Consider the following 7534-nt stretch of genomic DNA (forward strand, 5'->3'; position numbering starts at 1 on the left):
CTTTGTATTAGTTTCTTTAAAATTATCATTTACCTATAAATGCAGCAATCTTTAAATAAAAAATACCAGAGCCGGTGCCACGGCTCACTAGGCTAATCCTCCGCCTTGCGGCGCCAGCACACCGGGTTCTAGTCCAGGTCAGGGTGCCGGATTCTGTCCCAGTTGCCCCTCTTCCAGGCCAGCTCTTTGCTGTGGACAGGGAGTGCAGTGGAGGATGGCCCAAGTCCTTGGGCCCTGCACCCGCATGGGAGACCAGGATAAGCACCTGGCTTCTGCCATCGGATCAGCGTGGTTATCTGGCCGCAGCACGCTGGCCGCAGCACGCCGGCCACGGCGGCCATTGGAGGGTGAACCAATGGCAAAAGGAAGACCTTTCTCTCTGTTTCTCTCTCTCACTCTCCACTTTGCCTGTCCAAAAAAAAAAAAAAAAAAAAAAAAATTAGAAGAGTTGGAGTAGTGAATCTCCAAACTGGGTTTGGATTGGTTATCTCAAATCCCTCTAATCTAATTTTTAAAAATTTCTTATTTCAGAATATTTTAAATAAATAAAACAAAAACTGTGAAGTAGTACAAGGGTTCCCATATACCCCACACTCAGCTTTTCTATTTTCAGTACCTTCTATTAGTATGATATATCTCTTACAATCTATAAATCACATCCAACTGCCCCTGTTTTTTTTTTTTTTAATTCAACTCCTTTTTTTCTTGTTACCCTCTGGCCTCTACTAATTACCATTCTTTGCTCAGATTAAGAACATGTGTTATTTGTCTTTTCTGTGACTGGCTTATTTTACTTAATGTGATGTACTCCTGTTCCATTCATTTTGCTGCAAGCGGAAAGATTTCATTGTTTTTATGACTGAATAATATTCATTTATGTATATATGCCACATTTTCTTTATCCATTCATCTGATGATGTACACCTTGATTGATTCCCTGTTTTGGCTGTTGTGAACAGTGCTGCAATAACCATTGTAGAGCAGGTATCTTTTTGATGCAATGACTTTATGTTTTTTGGATAAATTCTCACTTGGGGGATGGCAGTTCTATTTCTGCTTTTTAAAGAAATCTTCATTATGTTTTCCATAGAAAGTGTACTAATTTGTATTTCCACCCACAATGCCAACATTTGTTTCTTTTTGTCTTTTATTTAAAATTTTGTTTAAGGAATATAACTTCATGCATTTAGTATATACAAATTTGGGAACATTATGATTCTTCCCCCTGTTCCTTCCTTCCCTCCCACAATACCACCTTTCTTCCTCCTCCCTCTTTTTTTTCCCAATTCTTATTTTTTTACAGAGGTCAATGTTCAGTTAATTATATACTCATAAGATTAAGCTTACTCGATGTAGAGAGTTCACTGAATAGTATGAAGAAAAAAGAAAAAGAGAATAAAAACAAACGAGAAAAACATTATTCCTTGACAGTAAAGGCAAGGGCTATTCAAAATCATTGTATCTCAGGGTATCAGTTTCACTCCTATAGATTACCTCTAAGTACTCCATTAGATACCACAGATTAAAGAGACCATATGGTATTTGTTTTTTTGTTACTGGCTTATTTCACTAAGTATATTGGTTTCCAGCTGTATCCATTTTGTTGTAAATGACAGGATTTCATTTTTTCCCACTGTGTAGTATTCCATGGTGTGTGTGTGTATACCATATACCATAATTTCCTTATCTGGTCTTCAGTTAATGGACATATGGGTTGATTCTGTATCTTGGCTATTGTAAATTGAGCTGAAATGAACATGGGGGTACAGATCACTCTTTCATATGCTGAGTTCATTTCCTTTGGATAAATTCCCAGGACTGGGATGGCTGGGTCATACAGTAGGCCTATATTCAGCTTTCTGAGATATCTCCATACTGTGTTCCATAGTGGCCGTACCAGTTTACATTTCCACCAACAGTGGATACCCTTCTCCCAGATCCTCGCCAGCATTTGTTGTTCATTGATTTCTGTATGAGAGCCATTCTAATGGGAGGGAGGTGAAACTTCCTCATGGTTTTGATTGGCATTTCCCTGGTGGCTAATGATCCTGAGCATTTTTTCATGTCTCTATTGGGCATTTGAATTTCATCTCTTGAAAAATGTCAGCTCAGGTCCTTTGCCCATTTCTTGACTAGGTTGTTTGTTTTGTAGTTGTTGAGTTTCTTGAGCTATTTATGGATTCTGGAGGTTAATCCTTTATCAGTTGCATAGTTTACAAATATTTTCTCCCATTCTGTCTGTTGCTGGTTAACTTTGCTGAGTGTTTCTTTTGCAGTGCTGTTTGATGTAATCCCACTTGTTAATTTGGGCTATGATTGCCTGTGCCTCTGGGGTCTTTTCCAAGAAGTCTTTCTCTATGCCAATGTCTTGTAAGTTTCCCCTATGTTCTCTAGTAATTTAATGGTATCACATTGTAGATTTAGGTCTCTGATCCATTTTGAGTGGATTTTTATGTAAGGTGTAAGGTAGGAGTCCTGTTTTATACTTCCACATGTGGAGATCCAGTTTTCCCAGCACCATTTGTTGAAGAAACTGTCTTGGCTCCAGGGGTTCATTTTTGCTCCTTTGTCAAAGATTAGTTGGTTGTAGATACATGGGTTAATTTCTGTATTTTCCATTCTGCTCTATTGGTTTACATTTCTGTTTTGGTGTCAGTACCAGGCTGTTTTGATTATGAGTGCCCTTTAGTATGTCTTGAGGTCTGGTATTGCGATGCCTTCAGTATTTTTTTTTAAAGATTTTACTGTTAATTATTTGAAAGAGTTAGAAAGAGAGGTAGAGACAGAGAGAGAGGTCTTCCATCCGCTGGTTCACTCCCCAGATAGCCACAATGACTGGAACTGCACCAATCCAAAGTCAGGAGCCAGGAGCTTCTTCCAGGTCTCCCACATGGGTGCAGGGGCCTACGGACTTGGGCCATCTTCTACTGCTCTCCCAAGCCATAGCAGAGAGCTGGATTGGAAGTGGAGCAGCCAGGACTCAAACCAGCACCCATATGGGATGTCAGCACTTCAGGCCAGAGCTTGAACCCACTGTGCCACAATGCCAGCCCCTCCAGTTTTGTTTTTATTGTTTAAGACTGCTTTAGCTATTCAGGGTCTCTTACATTTCCATATGAATTTTAGCATCATTTTTTCTATATCTGAGAATATCCTTGGTATTTTGATTGGTATTGCATTGAATCTATAAATTGCTTTTGGTAATATGAACATTTTGATGTTCTTGATTTTTCCAATCCATGAACATGGAAGATTTTTCCACTTTTTAATGTATTCACTATTTCTTTCTTTAGTGCTTTGTAATTTTTATTGTAGAGATCTTTGACATCCTTCATTAAATTTCTTCCAGTGGCCACAATAGCTGGAGCTGTGCTGATCCAAAGCCAGGAGCCTGGAGCTTCCTCTGGGTCTCCCACAAGGGTGCAGGGGCCCAAGGAAATTGAGCCATCTTCCTCTGCCTTCCCAACCCATAGCAGAGATCTGGATCAGAAGTGAAGTAGCAGGGACTCAAACCAGTTCCCACATGAGATGCCAGCACTGCAGGCAGTGGTTTCACCTACCACATTGCTAGCCCCAATTTCTTGAGATTCTTGTGTTGTTGATTTTGAGCTTCAATCCATTGTGATCAGAGAAAGTGCATGGTATGATTTTGATTTTTTTGAATTTGCTGAGACTTGCTTTATGGCCTAGTATATGGTCTATCCTAGAGAAAGTTCTGTGCATTGCTGAGAATTATGTGTATTCTGCCACTGTAGTGTGAAAAGTTCTGTAGATATCGGTTAGGTCCATTTGGTTTATAGTATCAGTTAGCTCTGTTGTTTCTTTGTTGATTTTCTGTCTGGTTGATCTATTCATTGATGAAAGTGGGGTGTTGAAGTCCCCCCTTACTATTATATTGGAGTCTATGTCTCCATTTAGATTCATTAACAGTTCTTTTAAATAAGCAAGAGCCCTGTAATTGGGTGCATATACATTTATTATAGTCACATCTGCCTGTTGTATTAATTCCTTAGTCATTACATAGTGTTCTTCTCTATTTCTTTTAACAGTTTTTGTGTTAAAGTCTATTATGTCTGATATTAGGGTGGCTACACCTGCCCTTTTTTTCTTTCTGTTAGTGCGGAATATCTTTCTCCATTCTTTCACTTTCAGGCTGCATGTATCTCTGTTGGTGAGTTGTGTTTCTGTAGGCAGCAAATAGATGGGTCCTGTTTTTTAATCCATTCAGTCAGTCTGTATCTTTTAACTGGAGAGTTGAGGCCATTTACATTCAAGGTGACTAATGATAAGTAACTACTTGGCCCTGTCATTTTTCTGTTTATGTTTCTGTTTTTCACTTTGGATATATTTTGTACTTTTGCTGGGGGATTTTCTGTATTCACATTATTTCATGATGATCCTTTCTTTTGTAACACTGGATGAGTGGTGATGGATTCTTTGAATCTCTATTTATTTCACCTTCATTCATATACAAGAGCTTTGCAGGACACAGTATTCTGGGTTGACAGTTTTTTTCTATTAAGATTTGGAATATATCATGCCATTCTCTCCTAGCCTGTAGGGTCTCTGATGAGTGTCAGCTGAGAGTCTAATTGGAGATCCTGTGAAAGTAACCCAGCATTTCTCTCATGCATATTTTAGAATATTTTCTTTATGTTTTACTGTGGAGAGTTTGACTATAATGTTTTGTGGAGAAGATCTTTTATAGTCATGTCTACTAGGAGTTTTATGTGCTTTCTAATCTTGGACATTCCTTTCTTTCTGCAAATTTGGGAAGTTTTCTGTAATTGTTTCAATAAAAAGGCCTTCTATTCAATTCTCTCTTCCATGCCTTCAGGAACTCCTAAGACCAGTACATCATTGGGTCATTTGATAGTAGCCTGTAAATCTCCAACACTGTTTTTAAGTTTTGTAATTTCTTCTTCTCCTCCTCCTCCCCCTCCTTTCCCTCCCCCTCCCCCTCCTTCTCCTTCTCCTCCTTCCCCCTCCTTCTTCTTCTTCTTCTTTTGGTCTGACTATAAAATTTCCAGAGATTTGTGTTCTAGCTTAGATATTCTTCCCTCTGTTCATCAACTGTTGTTGAGGCTTCCCACTGCATTTTTTATTTGATCTATAAATTCTTCATTTCTAATATTTCATTTTGATTTCTCTTTAAAACCTCAAGTTCACAGAAAAAATTTTCATTCATGTCATATATAGTTTTCTTTAGTTCATGGATTTGCTTCTGATTGCTTTTTTTATAACTTTTATTTAATGAATGCAAAATTTCATAGGTACAACTTTAGGAATACAATGGTTCTTCCTCCCATACCCACCCTCACACCCCCACTCCCTTCCTACCTACTATTCCCTCTCCCATCCCATTCTTCATTAAGATTCATTTTTAATTAATTTTATTTACAGAAGATCTACTCTATCCTAAGTAAAGATTTTTTTTTTTTGGACAGGCAGAGTTAGACAGAGAGAGAGACAGAGAGAAAGGTCTTCCTTTTCCATTGGTTCACCCCCCAAATGGCCGCTGCACCGATCCAAAGCCAGGAGCCAGGTGCTTCCTCCTGGTCTCCCATGCGGGTGCAGGGCCCACACACTTGGGCCATCCTCCACTGCCTTCCTGGGCCACAGCAGAGAGCTGGACTGGAAGAGGAGCAGCAGGGACTAGAACCTGGGGTGCTGGTGCTGCAGGCAGAGGATTAGCCTCGTGAGCTGTGGCACCAGCCCTAAGTAAAGATTTCAACAGTTTGCACACACACACACACAGTATAAAGTATTGTTTGAGAACAAGTTTTGCAGTTAATTCTCATAATACAACTTATTAAGGGCAGAGGTCCTACATGGGGAGTAAGTGCACAGTGACTTCTGTTGTTAATTTAATAATTAACACTCTCATTTTTGACGTCAGTGATCACCCGAAGGTGTTGGCATGAGCTGCCAAGGCTGTAGAAGCCTTTTGTGACCACAAACTCCATCAGTATTTAGACAAGGCCATAAACAAAGTGGAAATTCTCTCCTCTCTTCTCCTTCTGATTGCTTTTGAGTAATCCTATGATTAATTTTTTGAATTCCATTTCTTGCATTTCCTCAATCTCGTCATCTTCACATTCTAAAATAGAAACGCTGTTGTTTCTTTGGGGGATCATAGTGTCTACCTTATTCTTGCTTCTTAAATTTCTTTTTTTTAAAGATTTATTTATTTTTATTTGAAAACCAGAGTTACACAGAGAGTGGAGAGGCAGAGAGAGAGAGAGGTCTTCCATCCGATGGTTCACTCTTCAATTGGCCGCAACTGCCGGAGCTGTGCTAATCTGAAGCCAGGAGCCAGGAGCTTCTTCCAAGTCTTCTACTTGGGTACAGGGGCCCAAGGACTTGGGCCATCTTCTATTGTTTTCCCAGGCCATAGCAAAGAACTGGATCGGAAGTAGAGCAGCTGAGACTCGAACCAGCGCCCATATGGGATGCTGGCACTTCAGGCCAGGGTGTTAACCCGCTGTGCCACAGTGCCAGCCCCTGCTTCTTGAATTTCTGCATTTATTTCTAGGCATTTGTAGAATGTTGTTTTTTGTTTTTTGTTTTCCTCTGATGGCTTTTATCTTTGAGCTAAGCCTCTGTGACTTAGTGGAATGTCTACACTTTCAGTGAATACCAAGAGATGTATGGTGGGTGTGACCAGGGAGCTCTGGTCCGTGCTCTAGGTGGGGTGAATATCCAGGATAACACCCAAGTTGGTTGTGGTAGCTCTCCTCCTGTAACTGGATGGAGAAGAAATGTCACCTCTGTACGACCACCCCTTCTCCTCCAAGCTGCAGACTTCCCAGGTGTTAGCCCCCAGTGTGTTCAACACTCATCCACACCACTGTACGAACTGCATATGTGATCTGCGCAGTCTTTCCTGTGAGCACGGTTCCTTCTGCTATGAGCTCATCTAGGTAACCAAGGAGCTCTGAGAGTGTGCAGCAGCACTCTGTGATTGCCCAGAACCCAGCTACACTCTGCCTCCTCTCATACAGTCAGTGTGTTTGCATTCTCACCGTCAAGGAGTGCAAGAGGGGCCACTCCACCCTGTTAGCCTGTCCTGTCTGCAGGGAGCCCGAGGCGTTCCAAAGCCACTGTCTGCATCTGTTCCAGCCCACTGGATCAGGTCCTGTCCCCCCAACCAGATTCTAAGTCTGTGGGAAACGTGGGTTTTTCTCTCTGGTAAGATTTCTGGGTCACAGGTGCGCTCTATACCTGCCAGACACAGCCCAGCTCACTTCACAATTGTGCCGGGCACATAGAAAAGTCCTGCAGGCATCACTTCCCTTCCATAGGGATGGATCCTCCTCCACTTTAGTCTTTACATAGCCATTCTGATAGGGGTGAGGCGATCCCTTATTGTGGTTTTGATTTGTATTTCCCCATAGCTAGTGATATTGAGAATTTTTAAATATATTTGTTGGCTATTTGTATTTATTTTTTTGATTGCTATCTAGCCAATTCCTCTGCCCATTTCTTAACTAGATTGGTTGTTTTTTGTTTTTTGATGCTGAATTTTTTGAGT

The sequence above is a fragment of the Oryctolagus cuniculus genome, chromosome 1, assembly GCF_051225735.1.
Source record: "Oryctolagus cuniculus isolate XC-2025 breed Fujian yellow rabbit chromosome 1, ASM5122573v1, whole genome shotgun sequence".
Classification (NCBI taxonomy): Eukaryota; Metazoa; Chordata; class Mammalia; order Lagomorpha; family Leporidae; genus Oryctolagus; species Oryctolagus cuniculus.